We start from the raw sequence: 24149 nt of genomic DNA on the forward strand, positions 1-24149 counted from the left end.
AAAATGTCACAGAAAGCACTTAATACTCTATGGATGAGTAATCGAATCCTGAACTATTTTTCAACGCTTTTTGTAAGTTTTACATATCACCGTAATGCAACAATAACCATGTTAAACTGTATAGATGAGTTATTGAATCCATAAAAAAAAGTTGAATGAAAATATTTTGAAAGTGTAGTAGGAACTGCACTAAGAAGTGGTGGAAACCTTGATAGAAGTAGTGCCAAAAATCATCGAGCGCACAGGCAGAGTGTGTGTCTTGGCCCCAGCCTCCACATTGTTCACCCAGTGTGCCATCCGTGAAATGTAGAAGTAAAAAATCTGAATAGCAAAAAAAGTGCAAATAGGGTCTTAGGGCGTTTTCACATTAGCGTTTACCTGATCTACGGCGGGCTGCGGACTTCCTCCGTGAAGCCCTGCCCTCGGCCGCACCTCCGCCGCTTGCTCCACCTATTTCTGCATGCGGCCCGCATGCGGCCTGCGTACCTATCTTTAACATTAGGTACGTAGGTCGTGCGGCGGTATGCGGATGCTGCTGCATGCGTCGTTTTGACGATGCGGCGACCAGCGTAGATGCAGCCTGTAGCATTTTTTTTCCGCATCATCAAAACGACGCATGCGGCAGCATCCGCATACAGCCACATGACCTTCGTACCTAATGTTAAAAATAGGTACGCAGGCCGCATGCGGGCCGCATGCAGAAGTAGGCAGAGCTAGCGGCGGAGGTGCGGCCAAGGGCGGGGCTTCACGGAGGAAGTCCGCAGCCCGCCGCAGATCAGGTAAACGCTAGTGTGAAACTAGCCTTAGCTGGTTAAAAATATGGGGTGCATCGGTGAGAAGTACACTCACCTTGTTTTGTTGCAACTAAGCAACATGTGAAAAGTATGGACAAGCTTCTGCAGGACACGAGACCAAAGACCAAGGATAATGGTGAAATCGGGTGTATATACCCAAATCTGCACTGCTGGTAAAGATGGATGGCAGACAATATTCTTCATGCATGACCTCTTCCTCAGGACAAAACCTCACAAGTCGATTGTCAAATGTGTAAAAAAGAATTATTATTATTATTATTATTATTATTATTTTAAACTCCAAACTGGGCACATGACAAGTTAAAGTTCTTGAAGCAAAAACACCACAAACAATGATTAAATACAATGCAGATAAACAGACCATGTGTGTAATGAATCTAAGAATAAACAATAAAAAGAACCATCTGCAGAAGTAAAAATGTAAATACAAGTATTTATATAAAATGGCAAAAAATGATTGTCGAATAAAAAAACTCCTTCATCAAAACATTTATATTTGTCTTTGATAAATGTCCCAGCTGAGAAACAAAGCATTTTGATTTAATTCTATACATTTTTGTAACACACATGAAGCTTTTTGTTCCAGGAGTTGCCCCTTTCTTTATCAGTCATCCCTAACCAGCACCAGACTGTCTTCTAACATAAGCCAGGTCTAAAATATGTTCTCGGTGACCTGATGCGGTTTTCACATTCTTACCATTGATTGAAACAGAAATGGCCATAAATTATCCATAATGACACAGACGTGGTAATTTAAGGTCATTCGAACATGAGTTTGTATGTCAAATAGAATAATTCTCAAAGACAAATACACATGTTTTGATAAAGGAGTTTTTTATTCAACAATCACTTTTAACATTTTTACTTGAATACTTGTTTTTACATTTTTATTTCTCTGGATGATTCTTTTTGTTGTTTATTTGTAGATTTGTTGCATACAAGGCCTGTTTATTTTTTATTGTGTTTAATCATTTCTTGTGGTGTTTTTGCTTCATGAACTTTGACTTGTCATGTGCCCGGTTTGGTGGGTTTTAAAAAAATAAATAAATAAATATGAGACCGTATATAAGAATGTGCAGATCTGACAATGCACTTGTAAGGTTTTTTCCTGAGGAGAGGTCCTGCATGACCTAGAAAAGCATTGACTACTAGCCTGTTTTGAAATAAAGCTTTGAAGAATATCATCTGCCATCCAACTTTATCAGCAGCGTAGATTTAGATACCTTCCCCCAGAAATCACCATCAGTGAAATGTAGCATCCCTGGCTACCTGGCTACAAGCATTGGCCACATATTGGTCAGTAAGGGGACAATACCAGTAAGTGCAATGGTAAGGGCAAGGGTGATGTTTCTGGACAAACTGGTAAAAGGCGTCCCGCCACACTTGGAAAAAAGTGGTGGCTGGGAACTGATTATCGAGGGACAACTGTTGCCATGAGTCGACGTAAATCCTACCAGCCTAACTGACATTTTCATGGCAATTAGCCCTTAAATGTGCCCATTTAGCATTTGGGCCTGTGGGTGGCTGGCAACTTTCTTTTTCGTTCCAAGGCCTGGGGTTGGGACAGCTGAACTCTATGCTGGGACAAGGATTTGGAAGTCCTTTATGATGGTAAGTCAGAATGTGCAAGGATAGGTGGAGGGCAGGAAGCATCTGCACCAGTGTCATGTACAGGGGATTGAGAAGCACCTAGCACAGGGGAAGAGGCAGTGGTGTCAATCAATGGCACCATTAGTGGAACCAGGCGTTTGTTCCACCGAATTGGATGCTTAGGTGACATGTGTGTGATCATGCTGGTGGTGGTTAGGTTCTTAGTGTTCAGGCCCCTGCTGATCTTGGCATGGCACAGGTTGCAAATGGCCATTTTGGTTGTCTCAGAACTCTGTTTAAAACTGGGGAACACCTAACTCTTTGATGGAGAAATTCAGTTGTTGGTGCTCTGCAAAACCATTGCCCATCTCTGGTCACCCCACTGGCTCTTACTGTCTGTTTAGATGCTGCTGATCTTGTTGTCAGATATGTAACAGATACAGACTTATTTGTGTGCTGGAGGAGTTTACACTGTTCTGACAGTAGATGCCAATGTTGTTACTGTTATATGCTTAGTTGAATGTAATGCATATACTTTTTATACTTTGGTTTCACTAACTCTGTAGATAAAAGTTGAATTAACCCATATAATGTACTCTCACAAGTTTCTTATGCGATCAAACTATGCAGCAGATCTCTCCCTCCTCAGCGCTACTGGCTTTGCTCTGCATTTCAGCTTCCCAAGTTGGGTTGGTGACATGATCCACCACCTCATCTTTCACCACGGCACCCTGGTTCTACTGACTATGTGACTTAACAACATGATTTAGCAGTAACTGTTTCTCATCATCTTCCTCCTTATCCCAAATTTGCCGTTCTCCACTTTCAAGTTCTTGTGACCGTAGCTGCTCTAAGTTTTGAGCAACACTAAATAGCAGAACCTTCTGTCCATCTTGGAGCATGCAGGTTGGAAGTCTACAATCAGGAAATGTTGTGGTAAAGAGCTCCTCGGAGTGTTCTAGTGTGGGATCACTAGTCTCCTGGGACTCAACCTAGTGAGAGGAAGGAGGATCAGGGTGAGGTTAAGTGAGACTGGAGTGGTGAGACTGGACTATGTGGAAAACTGTGGGATTCTGTCAGGCCTGCTGGAAGCATTATCTACTATCCAAGTGACCAGGTGTTCCTAAATCTCTGGCTTCAGAAGTGGGGCACTGTGCCACCCTGCAAAATGAGACAAGAACCTATGTTTCATGGATGGGTATGTTTCTTGTGCTCTAGCAACAGGCATAGTCGCTCAATGATTTTTGGGTGTGTTATATAACACTAAAAGGATATCAAAGCATGTAATACTTGATGGATCAAAATATATTGAATTTTTTCAGCCCCCATAAAAAAAGCTGCAGCTGGCTATATATTTGCCAACAGACCGCATAAGCCTAATTACTGCCTGCAGACTTGATTCTGGCATTCTTCCTGCTCCTGCGACTCTCTCTCCATCCCTAGGCTAGATGCTGATTGTACGTGATTCAACCAGCAAAGCAAACAATTAGTCCTAGAAGGGCTCTTAATAAGATGGCTCTGTTTTAGTACCAGTATCAACACTATAGGCCGCTGATTTGTTATACTGTGCACTGGGGCCTAGACGAGCACTCTCTCCGTCCAATATGAAGTATCAAAGAGCTATGCAATGTCATCAGAGTGCCGAGCTGGGCACCACCTGTCCTTTTATAATTCCTGATTATGTCAGATGGCCAGCCAATCACAGTAGTACCACAGCCAAGATGGCTACGGCATTACAGTGACTCGCAGGCAATTTCCACATGCTTATTGGTTGCATAACAGGTGTCAAAGATGTGATACAGGAAATTGAGTTTTACATCGAGCACCGCCCATTGTTCGAGTGATAAAAGAGCACGTTCACTCATCCCTTTTGCACAATCTTTGAAATAAATAATTGCTATCAATTGTTTCCTAGAACTATCAACAACCTTCTTACACCTCTCAAATGACATTTTGGGTCTCTATTCTTTTGCAAATTGCTCAAGGCCTCTCATATTTGAAGGGTGCCTTCTCCCTACAGCAAACTTAAAATCATTCCATAAGTGTTCAATTGAATTAGGATTCGGACTCATTACTGGCCACTTCAGAATTCTCCAGCGCTTTAAATCTTTCCATTTCTTGGCAATTCTTGAAGCATGCTTGGAAATGCTGGAAAACACCTGACCTAAGATGCACCCCCAGTTTTCTGACACTGGGCAATACAATGCCTTGCGTACAGTCAAGTCACCCAGTGCCAGAGGCAACCTCCAAAAGTCTTGGAAATTCCACCTTGTTTGATTTTAGGTACTGTGCTCTTTTCTTTGAAGGCCTTATTCCATTTTTGGTAAACAGTAGAATGATGTGCTTTAGAAAAAACTCTACCTTGGTCTTATCTGTCCACAAGATGCTTTCCAAGAAGGATTTTGGTTTACTCACATACATTTTGGCTGACTCCATTCTAGCTTTTTATGTTTCTGTGTCAGCAGTGGGGTCCTCCTGGGTCTCTTGTCATAGTGTTTCATTTCATTCAAATTTTGATATAAATTTTGTATCTCACAAAATTAGAATATCATCAAAAAGTTAATTTATTGCAGTTCTTCAATACAACAAGTGAAACTCATATATTAGATACAGTCATTACAAGCAGAGTTATGCATTTCAAGTGTTTATTTCTATTAATGCTGATGATTATGGCTTACAGCATAGGGGTTAGCATACCTAATGAGGAAATGAGGATGTCGAGTCCATATGGGTCGAAATTCATGGAGGGAAAAATGGTAACAAAATTCTCATTGGGGTCTGTTACAAACCCCCAAATATAACAGAAACCATGGAAAGTCTACTTCTAAAGCAGATAGATGAAGCTGCAACCCATAATGAGGTCCTGGTTATGGGGGACTTTAACTACCCGGATATTAACTGGGAAAGTGAAACCTGTGAAACCCATAAAGGCAACAGGTTTCTGCTAATAACCAAGAAAAATTATCTTTCACAATTGGTGCAGAATCCAACCAGAGGAGCAGCACTTTTAGACCTAATACTATCTAATAGACCTGACAGAATAACAAATCTGCAGGTGGTCGGCCATCTAGGAAATAGCGACCACAATATTGTACAGTTTCACCTGTCTTTCACTAGGGGGACTTGTCAGGGAGTCACAAAAACACTGAACTTTAGGAAGGCAAAGTTTGACCAGCTTAGAGATGCCCTTAATCTGGTAGACTGGGACAATATCCTCAGAAATGAGAATACAGATAATAAATGGGAAATGTTTAAGAACATCCTAAATAGGCAGTGTAAGCGGTTTATACCTTGTGGGAATAAAAGGACTAGAAATAGGAAAAACCCAATGTGGCTAAACAAAGAAGTAAGACAGGCAATTAACAGTAAAAAGAAAGCATTTGCACTACTAAAGCAGGATGGCACCATTGAAGCTTTAAAAAACTATAGGGAGAAAAATACTTTATCTAAAAAACTAATTAAAGCTGCCAAAAAGGAAACAGAGAAGCACATTGCTAAGGAGAGTAAAACTAATCCCAAACTGTTCTTCAACTATATCAATAGTAAAAGAATAAAAACTGAAAATGTAGGCCCCTTAAAAAATTGTGAGGAAAGAATGGTTGTAGATGACGAGGAAAAAGCTAACATATTAAACACCTTCTTCTCCACGGTATTCACGGTGGAAAATGAAATGCTAGGTGAAATCCCAAGAAACAATGAAAACCCTATATTAAGGGTCACCAATCTAACTCAAGAAGAGGTGCGAAATCGGCTAAATAAGATTAAAATAGATAAATCTCCGGGTCCGGATGGCATACACCCACGAGTACTAAGGGAACTAAGTAATGTAATAGATAAACCATTATTTCTTATTTTTAGGGACTCTATAGCGACAGGATCTGTTCCGCAGGACTGGCGCATAGCAAATGTGGTGCCAATATTCAAAAAGGGCTCTAAAAGTGAACCTGGAAATTATAGGCCAGTAAGTCTAACCTCTATTGTTGGTAAAATATTTGAAGGGTTTCTGAGGGATGTTATTCTGGATTATCTCAATGAGAATAACTGTTTAACTCCATATCAGCATGGGTTTATGAGAAATCGCTCCTGTCAAACCAATCTAATCAGTTTTTATGAAGAGGTAAGCTATAGGCTGGACCACGGTGAGTCATTGGACGTGGTATATCTCGATTTTTCCAAAGCGTTTGATACCGTGCCGCACAAGAGGTTGGTACACAAAATGAGAATGCTTGGTCTGGGGGAAAATGTGTGTAAATGGGTTAGTAACTGGCTTAGTGATAGAAAGCAGAGGGTGGTTATAAATGGTATAGTCTCTAACTGGGTCGCTGTGACCAGTGGGGTACCGCAGGGGTCGGTATTGGGACCTGTTCTCTTCAACATATTCATTAATGATCTGGTAGAAGGTTTACACAGTAAAATATCGATATTTGCAGATGATACAAAACTATGTAAAGCAGTTAATACAAGAGAAGATAGTATTCTGCTACAGATGGATCTGGATAAGTTGGAAACTTGGGCTGAAAGGTGGCAGATGAGGTTTAACAATGATAAATGTAAGGTTATACACATGGGAAGAAGGAATCAATATCACCATTACACACTGAATGGGAAACCACTGGGTAAATCTGACAGGGAGAAGGACTTGGGGATCCTAGTTAATGATAAACTTACCTGGAGCAGCCAGTGCCAGGCAGCAGCTGCCAAGGCAAACAGGATCATGGGGTGCATTAAAAGAGGTCTGGATACACATGATGAGAGCATTATACTGCCTCTGTACAAATCCCTAGTTAGACCGCACATGGAGTACTGTGTCCAGTTTTGGGCACCGGTGCTCATGAAGGATATAATGGAACTAGAGAGAGTACAAAGGAGGGCAACAAAATTAATAAAGGGGATGGGAAAACTACAATACCCAGATAGATTAGCGAAATTAGGATTATTTAGTCTAGAAAAAATACGACTGAGGGGCGATCTAATAACCATGTATAAGTATATAAGGGGACAATACAAATATCTCGCTGAGGATCTGTTTATACCAAGGAAGGTGACGGGCACAAGGGGGCATTCTTTGCGTCTGGAGGAGAGAAGGTTTTTCCACCAACATAGAAGAGGATTCTTTACTGTTAGGGCAGTGAGAATCTGGAATTGCTTGCCTGAGGAGGTGGTGATGGCGAACTCAGTCGAGGGGTTCAAGAGAGGCCTGGATGTCTTCCTGGAGCAGAACAATATTGTATCATACAATTATTAGGTTCTGTAGAAGGACGTAGATCTGGGGATTTATTATGATGGAATATAGGCTGAACTGGATGGACAAATGTCTTTTTTCGGCCTTACTAACTATGTTACTATGTTACATCTAAGGGGTTAAGGTCAGGCAAGTTTGCTGGCCAATCAAGCACAGTGATACTGTTCTTTTTAAACGAGGAATTGGTACTTTTGGCAGTTTGAACAGGTGCCAAGTCCTGCTGGAGAATGAAATTTCCTTCTCTAGTAAGCTTCACAGCAGAAGAAAGCATGAACTGCTCTAAAATTTTCTGGTAAACGCCTGCACTGAATTTGATCCTGATAAAACACAGTGGACCTACACCAGCTGATGACATGGCTCCCAAAACCATCACTGATTGTGGATACTTCACACTAGACATTGGAAATCAAGGGCCCAGAGTCTGGAGGAAGAGTGGAGAGGCCACAATCCAAGCTGCTTGAGGTCTAGTGTGAAGTTTCCACAATCAGTGATGGTTTAGGGCAGGGGTGTCAAACTGCATTCCTCAAGGGCTGCAAACAGGTCATGTTTTCAGGATTTCCTTGTACTGCACAGGTGATAATTTAATCACTTACACACATCATGATTAGAGTTGAGCGACCTTGACCTTTTTAGAGTCGAGCCGGGTTTCGCGAAACCCGACTATCTCAAAAGTCGGGTCGAGTGAAATCGCCCGATTATGACGTAAAGTCGGGATCGACCGAAACACGAAACCCAATGCAAGTCAATGGGGCAGCATAGTCGGCAGTGAGTGGGGGCCAGGAAAACACCTAGAGTGCCCATTTTAATGTCAAAACCATCCATTCTTCTTAATGAAGCTTGTCAAGCGTAATTTACCTTATAATAATTGGAAGGCATTTGAAATTGGGGGTCATTTGGCTAAAGTTGTGGTGGGTAGGGCTGGTTCAAGTAATTAGTGGGCCCAGGAAATCTGGACCACGTCACGGCAGTGGAGCAGGGAGAGGTAAGTATTTCAACTTTGCAAGTGCTGTGAACCTGAGCAAGCAGGGGGGGCCCACTCGTTGGCATTGGCACTGGCACAGGGCCCCTCAAAGTACAGCGGTGTGTTTGCACGGCGGGGGCGCCTCCCACCGGCAGCAACACTTTTGCGTACTATGAGAGGCCCTGTGCCAGTGACGTCGCCAACTAGTATTCCTCCCCCCCACCTGATGAAGGAACCTGCACTTTCATCTGCACCTTCCTCTTTGTCCCCGTGTAAGGTGGTATGGTATGCGGGAAGAGCAACCTGACTTTCAGCAGGGTCACAATGTTGTTGTGTAGCGTGCACGGGGAATGTTGCGTTATGGGTCAATGTACCAGCAGACTCATCTATCACTGGCTGGGCAATGGGCAGGATGAGGAGGAAACACAGATATAGGCCCAAAGAATAAAGTTGGCTAAATGCAGTTCAAAATTGGTAACACAGGAATAACCAGGGGGCATTGCAGTGGAGGACAACTGGAATGAGAGGCTGACACAGAGAGTAGGGCCAAATCAGTAAGTAGTCGAAATGCAGTTCAAAATTGGCAACCGTAGTAAACAGGCGGCACAGCTTTGTTCAGTGGAGGAGAACAGCAAGGAGTGGCAGACACCGATAGTAGGCCCCAACCCAACTAGTAGGCCAAATGCAGTCTAACATTAACAACTACTTAACGAGCGCCTGAAAACGGAATTTCAGGACAGGAAACCAGGAGAACAGCAAGGAGTGGCAGACACCGATAGTAGGCCCCAAACCAACTAGTACGCCAAATGCAGTTGTTCCGTTTAACCACAATTTAATGAGAGCCTGAAGATAGAAATTCAGGAAAGGCAACCTGGAGAACACCTTGGAGTGGAACACACCATCTCTCTACACCCCATACCCAATTTGTAGGCCTAATGCAGTGTAGTTTCCAAGAACTACTAAACGAGAGCCGGAAGATCGAAGCTCAGGAAAGGCAACCTGGAGAACACCTTGGAGTGGAACACACCATCTCTCTACACCCCATACCCAATTTGTAGGCCTAATGCAGTGTAGTTTCCAAGAACTACTAAACGAGAGCCGGAAGATCGAAGCTCAGGAAAGGCAACCTGGAGAACACCTTGGAGTGGAACACACCATCTCTCTACACCCCATACCCAATTTGTAGGCATAATGCAGTGTAGTTTCCAACAACTACTAAACGAGAGCCGGAAGATCGAAGCTCAGGAAAGGCAACCTGGAGAACACCTTGGAGTGGAACACACCATCTCTCTACACCCCATACCCAATTTGTAGGCCTAATGCAGTGTAGTTTCCAAGAACTACTAAACGAGAGCCGGAAGATCGAAGCTCAGGAAAGGCAACCTGGAGAACACCTTGGAGTGGAACACACCATCTCTCTACACCCCATACCCAATTTGTAGGCCTAATGCAGTGTAGTTTCCAAGAACTACTAAACGAGAGCCGGAAGATCGAAGCTCAGGAAAGGCAACCTGGAGAACACCTTGGAGTGGAACACACCATCTCTCTACACCCCATACCCAATTTGTAGGCCTAATGCAGTGTAGTTTCCAACAACTACTAAACGAGAGCCGGAAGATCGAAGCTCAGGAAAGGCAACCTGGGGAACACCTTGGAGTGTAACACACCATCTCTCTCCACCCGATACCCATTTTTTAGGCCTAATGCAGTGTAGTTTTCTACAACTACTAAACGAGAGTCGGAAGACCGAAGCAATGGCAAGGAAACCTGGGGAACACCTTGGAGTGTAACACACCATCTCTCTCCACCCCATACCCAATTTGTAGGCCTAATGCAGCCTAATTTCCGACAACTACTAAACGAGAGCATGAAGATCGAAGCTCAGGAAAGGCAACCTGGGGAACACCTTGGAGTGTAACAAACCCTCTCTCTACACCATGGAAGGGCTGATTCTTAGGAAGGAAGGCTGTCGGAAAGAAGCAGGGCGCGTCCGAGGGTGATTATATTCTTATTAGGTATATACTCACCCTCGGACGCGCCCTGCTTCTTTATTTGTAATGAATGTTTATTTGCAATGTGGTTTTGACTTACTCTATTTTTTTGGTAAATAATGATTTTATTATTTTCATTGTTTTGCATCTTCTTGGCAATAATATAAAGAAGACGCGACAGGACAACACTCGGTGGATGACATATCTGTGTTTTAAATTGAAAAAAACTTTCAGTTAACTACTTGCAGGAGAAAGTTATTGTAGCTGGTGGCCATTTTTAGTACTGTACCAGATTTTTGTTGTATGTGTTTGTTTTTAATGTTAAAATGTCTGCATTTGATATCTCTCCAGTATTTTCTTTTTTATAAGCAAAATACTTATTTTTATATTTTCTGATGTTGGTTCCAGGGGTACACGGGCAGCAGTGGTGTGGTCAGTGGAGGCCTAGTGGAAGGAGTGACCGCAGACAGGCATCGAAGGCCTAAAATAATAACACATGGCTGTAGGCAATTTTAAATTGGTTCCAGGGGTACACGGGCAGCAGTGGTGTGGTCAGTGGAGGCCTAGTGGAAGGAGTGACCGCAGACAGGCATCGAAGGCCTAAAGTAAAAAAATTGGGCTGGCTGTAGGCAATTTTAAATTGGTTCCAGGGGTACACGGGCAGCAGTGGTGTGGTCAGTGGAGGCCTAGTGGAAGGAGTGACCGCAGACAGGCATCGAAGGCCTAAAATAATAACACATGGCTGTAGGCAATTTTAAATTGGTTCCAGGGGTACACGGGCAGCAGTGGTGTGGTCAGTGGAGGCCTAGTGGAAGGAGTGACCGCAGACAGGCATCGAAGGCCTAAAGTAAAAAAATTGGGCTTGCTGTAGGCAATTTTAAATTGGTTCCAGGGGTACACGGGCAGCAGTGGTGTGGTCAGTGGAGACCTAGTGGAAGGAGTGACCGCAGACAGGCATCGAAGGCCTAAAATAATAACACATGGCTGTAGGCAATTTTAAATTGGTTCCAGGGGTACACGGGCAGCAGTAGCCTGGTCAGTGTAGTAGTAGTAGAAAGAATGGACCGCAGACAGGCATCGAAGGCCTAAAATAAAAAAATTGGGCTGGCTGTAGGCAATTTTAAATTGGTTCCAGGGGTACACGGGCAGCAGTGGTGTGGTCAGTGGAGGTGTAGTGGAAGGAGTGACCGCAGACAGGCATCGAAGGCCTAAAATAATAACACATGGCTGTAGGCAATTTTAAATTGGTTCCAGGGGTACACGGGCAGCAGTGGTGTGGTCAGTGGAGGCATATTGTAAGGAGTGACCGCAGACAGGCATCGAAGGCCTAAAATAATAACACATGGCTGTAGGCAATTTTAAATTGGTTCCAGGGGTACACGGGCAGCAGTGGCCTGGTCAGTGTAGTAGTAGTGGAAAGAATGGACCGCAGACAGGCATCGAAGGCCTAGAATAAAAAAATTGGTCTGGCTGTAGGCAATTTTAAATTGGTTCCAGGGGTACACGGGCAGCATTGGTGTGGTCAGTGGAGGCATATTGTAAGGAGTGACCGCAGACAGGCATCGAAGGCCTAAAATAATAAGACATGGCTGTAGGCAATTTTAAATTGGTTCCAGGGGTACACGGGCAGCAGTGGCCTGGTCAGTGTAGTAGTAGTAGAAAGAACGGACCGCAGACAGGCATCGAAGGCCTAAAATAAAAAAATTGGGCTGGCTGTAGGCAATTTTAAATTGGTTCCAGGGGTACACGGGCAGCAGTGGTGTGGTCAGTGGAGGCATAGTGGAAGGAGTGACCGCAGACAGGCTTCGAAGGCCTAACATAACAAAAATGTCAATACAATGGTATTGTCAGTGGCAGGCATTGAAGGATGTCAGCGCATAGACTAAACATTGGTGGAGCTGTGAGATAATTTTGCAAGTGGTAGAGCACTGTTTGAGCTGGGGGGGGGAACTGTCTTGTGGCCGGCGGTACAGGCCCAGGGCCCCTCATATTACAACGGTGTGTCTGACGTTGGGTGCGCACCACCACCGCCAGAGACACTTTATTGTACTAGGAGGGACCCAGCGGCAGTGCCGTCGACCAAAAGCGGGCACACCCACCTCTTCAGACAAACAGCACTCTCACGGGTGCTGTCGCCAAGTGTCGATACCACGGCCCCGTGTGGGGAGTTTGGCCATTTAGTGAGGTGTAAACATGTCGTATGCTGGACAATCAGGTGCAGAAAATTACGAGATTGGAAAAGGCATTCAGAATAGTCCACAGGCAAGACCTTTTCATAGGAAAGCTAGGTGTCGGACGGGCAAGGTGGGGCAAAAGATTACGAAATCCAGTTGTGGTTCATTTTAATGAAGGTTAGATCATCTACATTTTGGGTAGCCAGAGGAGTCCTTTTTTCTGTTAGTATTGAACCTGCAGCACTGAATACTCTTTCTGATAGGACACTAGCTGCCGGGCAAGCAAGCTCCTGCAATGCATATTCTGCCAATTCTGGCCAGGTGTCTAATTTTGATGCCCAGTAATCAAATGGGAATGACGGTTGAGGGAGAACATCGATAAGGGATGAAAAATAGTTTATAACCATACTGGACAAATGTTGTCTCCTGTCACTTTGAATTGATGCTGCAGTACCTGTCCTGTCTGCGGTCATAGCAAAATCACTCCACAACCTGGTCAGAAAACCCCTCTGGCCAACGCCACTTCTGATTTCTGCCCCTCTAACTCCTCTGGTCTGCTGGCCCCTGCAGCTCGTGTGAGAACGATCACGGGCGCTGTGTGCAGGGAATGCCAGAAGCAAACGGTCAACAAGAGTTGATTGTTTGGTTGCTAATATTAGTTCCAAGTTCTCATGTGGCATTATATTTTGCAATTTGCCTTTATAGCGAGGATCAAGGAGGCAGGCCAACCAGTAATCGTCATCGTTCATCATTTTAGTTATGCGTGTGTCCCTTTTGAGGATACGTAAGGCATAATCCGCCATGTGGGCCAAAGTTCCAGTTCTCAAATCTGCGGTTGTGCTTGGTTGAGGGGCAGTTTCAGGCAAATCCACGTCACTTGTGTCCCTCCAAAAACCAGAACCCGGCCTTGCCGCACCACCAATTTCCAGTGGCCCCGGAAAAGCTTCCTCATTAAAAATATAATCATCCCCATCATCCTCCTCGTCCTCCTCCTCCTCTTCGCCCGCTAACTCGTCCTGTACACTGCCCTGGCCAGACAATGGCTGACTGTCATCAAGGCTTTCCTCTTCCTCAGCTGCAGACGCCTGATCCTTTATGTGCGTCAAACTTTGCATCAGCAGACGCATTAGGGGGATGCTCATGCTTATTATGGCGTTGTCTGCACTAACCAGCCGTGTGCATTCCTCAAAACACTGAAGGACTTGACACATGTCTTGAATCTTCGACCACTGCACACCTGACAACTCCATGTCTGCCATCCTACTGCCTGCCCGTGTATGTGTATCCTCCCACAAAAACATAACAGCCCGCCTCTGTTCGCACAGTCTCTGAAGCATGTGCAGTGTTGAGTTCCACCTTGTTGCAACGTCTATGATTAGGCGATGCTGGGGAAGGTTCAAAGAACGCTGATAGGTCTGCATACGGCTGGAGTGTACGGGCGAACGGCGGATATGTGAGCAAAGTCCACGCACTTTGAGGAGCAGGTCGGATAACCCCGGATAACTTTTCAGGAAGCACTGCACCACCAGGTTTAAGGTGTGAGCCAGGCAAGGAATGTGTTTCAGTTGGGAAAGGGAGATGGCAGCCATGAAATTCCTTCCGTTATCACTCACTACCTTGCCTGCCTCAAGATCTACAGTGCCCAGCCACGACTGCGTTTCTTTCTGCAAGAACTCGGACAGAACTTCTGCGGTGTGTCTGTTGTCGCCCAAACACTTCATAGCCAATACAGCCTGCTGACGTTTGCCAGTAGCTGCCCCATAATGGGAGACCTGGTGTGCAACAGTGGCAGCTGCGGATGGAGTGGTTGTGCGACTGCGGTCTGTGGACGAGCTCTCGCTTCTGCAGGAGGACGAAGAGGAGGAGGAGGGGGTGCGAACGGCTACAGCCAACTGTTTCCTAGACCGTGGGCTAGGTAGAACTGTCCCAAACTTGCTGTCCCCTGTGGACCCTGCATCCACCACATTTACCCAGTGTGCCGTGATGGACACGTAACGTCCCTGGCCATGCCTACTGGTCCATGCATCTGTTGTCAGGTGCACCTTTGTGCTCACAGATTGCCTGAGTGCATGGACGATGCGCTCTTTAACATGCTGGTGGAGGGCTGGGATGGCTTTTCAGGAAAAAAAGTGTCGACTGGGTAGCTCGTAGCGTGGTACAGCGTAGTCCATCAGGGCTTTGAAAGCTTAGCTTTCAACTAACCGGTAGGGCATCATCTCTAACGAGATTAGTCTAGCTATGTGGGCGTTCAAACCCTGTGTACGCGGATGCGAGGCTAAGTACTTCCTTTTTCTAACCATAGTCTCATGTAGGGTGAGCTGGACTGGAGAGCTGGAGATCGTGGAACTAGCGGGGGTGCCGGTGGACATGGCAGACTGAGAGACGGTGGGAGATGGTATTGTTGCCGCCGGTGCCCTAGATGCAGTGTTTCCTACTACAAAACTGGTGATTCCCTGACCCTGACTGCTTTGGCCTGGCAAAGAAACCTGCACAGATACTGCAGGTGGTGTGGAAAATGGTGGCCCTACACTGCCGGAAGGGATGTTGCGTTGCTGACTAGCTTCATTGGCCGAGGGTGCTACAACCTTAAGTGACGTTTGGTAGTTAGTCCAGGCTTGCAAATGCATGGTGGTTAAATGTCTATGCATGCAACTTGTATTGAGACTTTTCAGATTCTGTCCTCTGCTTAAGGTAGTTGAACATTTTTGACAGATGACTTTGCGCTGATCAATTGGATGTTGTTTAAAAAAATGCCAGACTGCACTCTTTCTAGCATCGGATACCTTTTCAGGCATTGCAGACTGAGCTTTAACCGGATGGCCACGCTGTCCTCCAACAGGTTTTGGCTTTGCCACGCGTTTTGGGCAAGATACGGGCCCGGCAGATGGAACCTGTTGCGATGTTGATGCCTGCTGCGGCCCCTCCGCCTCCGCTTCAGAACTGCTGCCGCCTGCACCCTGTTCCCCCAATGGCTGCCAATCGGGGTCAAGAACTGGGTCATCTATTACCTCTTCTTGTAGCTCGTGTGCAACTTCGTCTGTGTCACCGTGTCGGTCGGTGGTATAGCGTTCGTGATGGGGCAACATAGTCTCATCAGGGTCTGATTCTTGATCATTACCCTGCGAGGGCAATGTTGTGGTCTGAGTCAAAGGACCAGCATAGTAGTCTGGCTGTGGCTGTGCATCAGTGCACTCCATGTCAGATTCAACTTGTAATGGGCATGGACTGTTAACTGCTTCACTTTCTAAGCCAGGGACGGTATGTGTAAAGAGCTCCATGGAGTAACCCATTGTGTCGCCTGCTGCATTCTTCTCTGTTGTTGTTTTTGCTGAAGAGGACAAGGAAGCGACTTGTCCCTGACCGTGAACATCCACTAACGACGCGCTGCTTTGACATTTACCAGTTTCACGAGAGGAGGCAAAAGAGCTAGAGGCTGAGTCAGCAAGATAAGCCAAAACTTGCTCTTGCTGCTCCGGCTTTAAAAGCGGTTTTCCTACTCCCAGAAAAGGGAGCGTTCGAGGCCTTGTGTAGCCAGACGACGAACCTGGCTCCACAGCTCCAGACTTAGGTGCAATATTTTTTTTCCCACGACCAGCTGATGCTCAACCACTACCCTCATTACCAGCTGACAATGAACGCCCCCGGCCACGACCTCTTCCACCAGACTTCCTCATTGTTTTAAAAACGTAAACAAACTAACGGTATTTGTTGCTGTCACACAAATTACACGGTGAGCTATAACTTCAGTATGATTTAGCTACCCCTTTACAGGTGAGTGAGACCACAACGAAAATCAGGCACAATGTTACACACTCTGTTGTTGGTGGCAACAAATGAGAGAGATGCCACACACGCAGGACTGTCACTGAAGCACAAATGTAAATATTAATCTCCCACTGTTTTTTTTTTTTTTTTTTTTTCAGGGAGACTTTAGGAAAAAAAAATAATAGAATAAAATGATTTTTTCAGGAAGAATTTAGAAACCAAATAAAATAAAATGATTTTTTCAGGGAGAATTTAGAAAACAAATAAAACAAAAAAAGGCTTTCTATGGCCCACTGAGTGAGAGATGACGCACACAGGAGTCAGGAGTGGCACACAAGCCCAGAGGCCAATATTTATCTCCCACTGATTGATGTAGTGATTTTTTCAGGTAGATTTTGGAACCCAAATCAAGCTAAAAAAATAATAGGCTTTCTATGGCCCACAATTGGAGAGAGAGAGAGAGATGGCACACCCAGGAGTCAAGACTGGCACACAAGCAGAAAGGGCAATATTAATCTCCCACTGATTTTTTTTTTTTTTTTTTTTTTCAGGGAGACTTTAGGAAAAAAAATAATAGAATAAAATGATTTTTTCAGGAAGAATTTAGAAACCAAATAAAATAAAATGATTTTTTCAGGGAGAATTTAGAAAACAAATAAAACAAAAAAAGGCTTTCTATGGCCCACTGAGTGAGAGATGACGCACACAGGAGTCAGGAGTGGCACACAAGCCCAGAGGCCAATATTTATCTCCCACTGATTGATGTAGTGATTTTTTCAGGTAGATTTTGGAACCCAAATCAAGCTAAAAAAATAATAGGCTTTCTATGGCCCACAATTGGAGAGAGAGAGAGAGATGGCACACCCAGGAGTCAAGACTGGCACACAAGCAGAAAGGGCAATAATAATCTCCCACTGATTGATTTATTGATTTTTTCAGGTAGAATTTAGAACCCAAATAAAGCAAAAAAAAAAAAAAAAATGGGCTTTCTATGGCCCACTGAGTGAGTGATGATGCACACAGGAGTCAGGAGTGGCACACAAGCCCTGAGGCCAATATTTTTCTCCCACTGATTGATGTAGTGATTTTTTCAGGTACATTTTAGAACCCAAATCAAGCAAAAAAATAAATAGGCTTTCTATGGCCCACTATTTGTGAGAGAGATGGCACGCTCAGGACTGACACACAAGCCCAGAGGCCAATATTAATCTCCCACTTTTTTTTTTTTGTTCCAGGGAAAATTTATAAACCCAATAAAAAAAATAATAAATAGGCTTTCTATGGCCCACTATCTGAGAGAGAGAGATGGCACGCTTAGGACTGGCACACAAGCCCAAAGGCCAATATTAATCTCCCACTGATTGATTTATTGATTTTTTCAGGTAAAATTTAGAACCCAAATAAAGCAAAAAAAAAAAAAATGGGCTTTCTATGGCCCACTGAGTGAGTGATGATGCACACAGGAGTCAGGAGTGGCACACAAGCCCTGAGGCCAATATTTTTCTCCCACTGATTGATGTAGTGATTTTTTCAGGTAGATTTTAGAACCAAAATCAAGCAAAAAAATAAATAGGCTTTCTATGGCCCACTGACTGAGAGATGGCACACACAGGAGTCAAGAGTGGCACACAAGCCCTGAGGCCAATAGTTTTCTCCCACTGATTGATGTAGTGATTTTTTCAGGTAGATTTTATAACCCAAATCAAGCAAAAAAATAAATAGGCTTTCTATGGCCCACTATTTGTGAGAGAGATGGCACGCTCAGGACTGGCACACAAGCCCAGAGGCCAATATTAATCTCCCACTTTTTTTTTTTTTTGTTCCAGGGAAAATTTATAAACCCAATAAAAAAAAAAAAAATAGGCTTTCTATGGCCCACTATCTGAGAGAGAGAGATGGCACGCTTAGGACTGGCACACAAGCCCAAAGGCCAATATTAATCTCCCACTGATTGATTTATTGATTTTTTCAGGTAGAATTTAGAACCCAAATAAAGCAAAAAAAAAAAAAAAAGGGCTTTCTATGGCCCACTGAGTGAGTGATGATGCACACAGGAGTCAGGAGTGGCACACAAGCCCTGAGGCCAATATTTTTCTCCCACTGATTGATGTAGTGATTTTTTCAGGTAGATTTTAGAACCAAAATCAAGCAAAAAAATAAATAGGCTTTCTATGGCCCACTGACTGAGAGATGGCACACACAGGAGTCAAGAGTGGCACACAAGCCCTGAGGCCAATATTTTTCTCCCACTGATTGATGTAGTGATTTTTTCAGGTAGATTTTATAACCCAAATCAAGCAAAAAAATAAATAGGCTTTCTATGGCCCACTATTTGTGAGAGAGATGGCACGCTCAGGACTGGCACACAAGCCCAGAGGCCAATATTAATCTCCCACTTTTTTTTTTTTGTTCCAGGGAAAATTTATAAACCCAATAAAAAAAATAATAAATAGGCTTTCTATGGCCCACTATCTGAGAGAGAGAGATGGCACGCTTAGGACTGGCACACAAGCCCAAAGGCCAATATTAATCTCCCACTGATTGATTTATTGATTTTTTCAGGTAGAATTTAGAACCCAAATAAAGCAAAAAAAAAAAAAAATGGGCTTTCTATGGCCCACTGAGTGAGTGATGATGCACACAGGAGTCAGAAGTGGCACACAAGCCCTGAGGCCAATATTTTTCTCCCACTGATTGATGTAGTGATTTTTTCATGTAGATTTTATAACCCAAATCAAGCAAAAAAATTAATAGGCTTTCTATGGCCCACTGACTGAGAGATGGCACACACAGGGATGGCACTCTAGCAGAAATGTCAATCTTAATCTCCCACAAAAAAAAAAAAAAAAAAACAGGGAGTGTCCTTCAATTACTATCTCCCTGCAGTAATCTCAGCCAGGTATGGCAGGCAGCAATAAGGAGTGGACTGATGCACAAATTAAATAAAAAGTGTGTACAAACAAAAAAGATAGCTGTGCAGAAAGGAAGGAACAAGAGGATTTGTGCTTTGAAAAAAGCAGTTGGTTTGCACAGCGGCGTACACACAGCAATGCAGCTATCAGGGAGCCTTCTAGGGCAGCCCAATGAGCTACAGCGCTGAGGGGAAAAAAAAAAAAAATGTAGCTTCCACTGTCCCTGCACACCGAAGGTGGTGTTGAGCAGTGGAAATCGCTACAGCACAAGCGGTTTGGTGGTTAATGGACCCTGCCTAACGCTATCCCTGCTTCTGACGAAGCGGCAGCAACCTCTCCCTAAGCTCAGATCAGCAGCAGTAAGATGGCGGTCGGCGGGAACGCCCCTTTATAGCCCCTGTGACGCCGCAGACAGCAAGCCAATCACTGCAATGCCCTTCTCTAAGATGGTGGGGACCAGGACCTATGTCATCACGCTGCCCACACTCTGCGTTTACCTTCATTGGCTGAGAAATGGCGCTTTTCGCGTCATTGAAACGCGACTTTGGCGCGAAAGTCGCGTACCGCATGGCCGACCCCGCACAGGGGTCGGATCGGGTTTCATGAAACCCGACTTTGCCAAAAGTCGGCGACTTTTGAAAATGAACGACCCGTTTCGCTCAATCCTAATCATGATTACAGCACCTTGTGCAATGCTAAGGAAATCTTGAAAACACGCATGGTTTGCGGCCCTCGAGGAATGCAGTTTGACACCCCTGGTTTAGGGAGCTATGTCATCTGCTGGTATAGGTACACGGTTTCTTGTTTTCTTTGTGTTGCTTCAATTCATATAAAGCAAATTAGCATGTGTATAATAAAGCATGTGCTATTGCAATAATTTTCTCAAAAGAAATACTTCATATTTTTAAACAATTTCAGGGGTGGCACCACTTTTGGTTGTTGTATTTCCTGGTATCCCAGGAGCCATTATTTAACACGAAAACACCAGGCAGCATGTTGCTTGTTCTACCGTGAGCAGCTTGCATGGCCTAACGTGCGGCCTGCAGCATTTCTGGACTGGGGTCCCATTGAGCACAACTGGGACGTTATTGGGAGCTGCCAGCAGCAGACCTTCATGATATGTATTTCTGTACACGTTGCTGATAGTCGATACTGAATAAATCGAGATGTTTCAAACAATTTTGTTTCCTTTTTCTCATAATTTACCTATTGTTGACATTTTTGTCTAACTTGTCATTTCCATAATTCCTAATCCTTAACTTTTCCTTCTTGTTGCAATTTCAATGTTGAGTAGTGTGGACGACATTAATGTATCACATTCCTCCTCTTTATCCACTGAATTACTTGGGCAGTTATTTTAGTGGTAAAACCAACATTCTTTACTTCCAGGACAATATCAGTCAGGAAAAGAAAAGAGATTATTTTCCTGTTATAGAAATTCTAAACAAATAAAGCGTTTCACATGACCTGTTTACTTACGGAACAGAAAACTATCCTTTGTTTTTACTTGACCTGGTTTAGTCATAAGAGCAGTATCTATCAAGTGTCCGTAAAGCGACACCAACAGTAAACAATGCTCGCTGCGTCACTGTTTGTTTTTCTGATGCCTATTCTGCAAGACAATGTGAATGATTTCCTTTCAGATTACTGAATATATAATACATACAGCATAGTTATATGTGAGAGAAGTGTTATTATATGGAATGGAAGAAAGTTTCATCAAGTTACAGTATCAAACAAAAAAAACACAAGAGGGGAGAAGCCAGCGCCGCTTATGGTCAGAAAGCAATACATGAAATGCACATGCACATATTGATTTCTAACGGTATTTTAAAAAGAGACATTTAGCAAACAATTGATTAATTCTTTGAGCCACCCCGCCACTTCACGGCATTCTCATATTGGGGCAGTCCTACTCTACGTTTTTTTATATTTGCTGTGCCATAAAGGCCTCCTAAATATATTAAAAGCAAGACCACATTAAATGCAAGCTGTACCTTAAGCATTTCTGAATCACTCCCATGGCACCAGAGGGGCAAGCGCAGATAAGGGACGACCAGGTCCAAACATATTTCAAAAACCTGACCTGCACATCCAAACATAGACTGAGTGTGAACAGGTGCTGAACCCAGAGTCGCCAACTCGCACATAGTTAAGTAAAAAGGGCAGCACACTGCAGCGCCAAAACATGCAAACTTGAAAACACGAAATTTGAACTGCATTACTGCACTAGAAATATGAAAAATGAGAGCTTTTAGCGCATAAAAATGGCCATATTTATGTGTACCTCGTAGCCACTTTACGGCATCTCTCTTATACGAGGTCCTACGCTTGACCTACCTCGCTGAGAATAAACGTCTCCATCTGAATGGGTACATGTGAAACCTCTTCTTGGACTCAAATTCTCTCTCTCTGTGGAGGGGTATTAGACCTACTATAATTAAAACACCTGTGGCTAGGAGGCGGGAGTGCACGATCAGAAGGCTAGAGAATACATTTCAAAAACCTGACCTGCACATCCAAACATAGACTGAGTGTGAACAGGTGCTGAACCCAGAGTCGCCAACTCGCACATAGTTAAGTAAAAAGGGCAGGTCAGGTTTTTGAAATGTATTCTCTAGCCTTCTGATCGTGCACTCCCGCCTCCTAGCCACAGGTGTTTTAATTATAGTAGGTCTAATACCCCTCCACAGAGAGAGAGAATTTGAGTCCAAGAAGAGGTTTCACATGTACCCATTCAGATGGAGACGTTTATTCTCAGCGAGGTAGGTCAAGCGTAGGACCTCGTATAAGAGAGATGCCGTAAAGTGGCTACGAGGTACACATAAATATGGCCATTTTTATGCGCTAAAAGCTCTCATTTTTCATATTTCTAGTGCAGTAATGCAGTTCAAATTTCGTGTTTTCAAGTTTGCATGTTTTGGCGCTGCAGTGTGCTGCCCTTTTTACTTAACCAGGTCCAAACATAGACATTTCAGGTCTAACCTCCACACTGCCTAACCAGTACCACAGATAAAGGATGAGACAGGCTGAGGCACAGGTGCACAACTAAACAGCGCCTAGGGCAGGGCAGGGCTGCTGTATGTGTGTACAGTTTGCATTTAATGTGGTCTTGCTTTTAATACATTTAGGAGGCCTTTATGGCACAGCAAATTTAAAAAACGTAGAGTTGGACTGCCCCATTATAAGAATGCCGTGACGTGGCGGGGGGCTCAAAGAATTGATCAATTGTTTGCTAAATGTCTCATTTTGAAATACAGTTAGAAATCAATATGTGTATGTGCAATTCATGTATTGCGTTCTGACCTTAAGTGGCGCTGGCTTCTCCCGTTTTGTGCTTTCAAACAAAAAAAAAGGCATACAAATAAATTCTCATAACCTGTATCTAGTACTTTTGATATAAATTGAAAAAAAAACTATTTTTTCCAGCAAAAATATTCTTGACAATTTGGATGTAATTGCATGTTCATTAATGTCTGCTTTGCATTACATTTCAAGAAAGGTTCTCATGTCAAATTTCAGAGCTGACATACAGGTTTTTTGCTTGTCTTTAGAAAAGGTGAAGTCAGATGCCAATGAGTAATGTCAGGTTGTTAGAGTTGGAAGGGACCTCCTGGGTCATCGGGTCCAACCCCCTGCTCAATGCAGGATTCACTAAATCATCTCAGGCAGATGTCTGTTCAGCCTGTGTTTGAAGACTTCCATTGAAGGAGAACTCACCACTTTTTTAGCCTGTTCCACTCATTGATCACCCATACTGTCAAAAAGTCTTGTCAATCCCATACTTGGTTATTTTTTCTATAAGGATAGTATGAGTTACTTGCTTTTGCTGAAATCAAGATATACTATATCTACCAAATTTCGATGATCAACCCGGTCAGTGATTCCATCATAGAAGGAAATTAGATTAATCTGTCATGACTTTGCTATAAACCCAAATTTAAAAAAGCTGACCGTCACATCCAAACATAGACTAAGTGTGAACAGGTGCTGAACCTAGAGTCACCAACTCGTATACAATCAAATAAATAAGGCAGCACACTGTGGCACTAAAACATGTTTTAGCGCTGCAGTGTGCTGCCTTATTTATTTGACGGTATATGAGTTGGTGACTCTAGGTTCAGCACCTGTTCACACTTTGTCTATGTTTGGATGTGACGGTCAGTTTTTTTAAATTTGTATTCATTAGCCTTCTGACTGAGCACTCCGCCTCTTAGCCACAGGTGTTTTAATTGCATCAGGTCCATTACCCCTCCACAGAGAGAGAGAAATTTAGTCTAAGAAGAGGTTTCACAGGTACCCATTCAGATGAAGACGTTTATTCTCAGCGAGGAAAGGAAAGTTTAGGACCTGGTATACAAGAGATGCCCTAATGTGGCTACCAGGTACACATAAATTGGCCAATTTATGCGCTAAATGCTCTCATTTTTTCATATTTCTAGTGCAGTAATGCAGTTCAACTTTCATGTTTCATGTTTGCATGTTTTAGCGCGGCAGTGTGTTGCCTTATTTATTTGACTTTGCTATAAACCCATGCTGGCTCTGGTTAATTACTGTATTTTTACCCAAGTACTTACATACATAATGTTTACTACTGTATATATTCGAGTATAAGCCGAGCCGAGTATAAGCCAAGGCACCTACTTTTGTCACGGAAAACTGGGTAAGCTTATTGACTCGAGTTTAAGCTGGGTATGCA

The sequence above is a fragment of the Ranitomeya imitator genome, chromosome 4 (genome assembly GCF_032444005.1).
Source record: "Ranitomeya imitator isolate aRanImi1 chromosome 4, aRanImi1.pri, whole genome shotgun sequence".
Classification (NCBI taxonomy): Eukaryota; Metazoa; Chordata; class Amphibia; order Anura; family Dendrobatidae; genus Ranitomeya; species Ranitomeya imitator.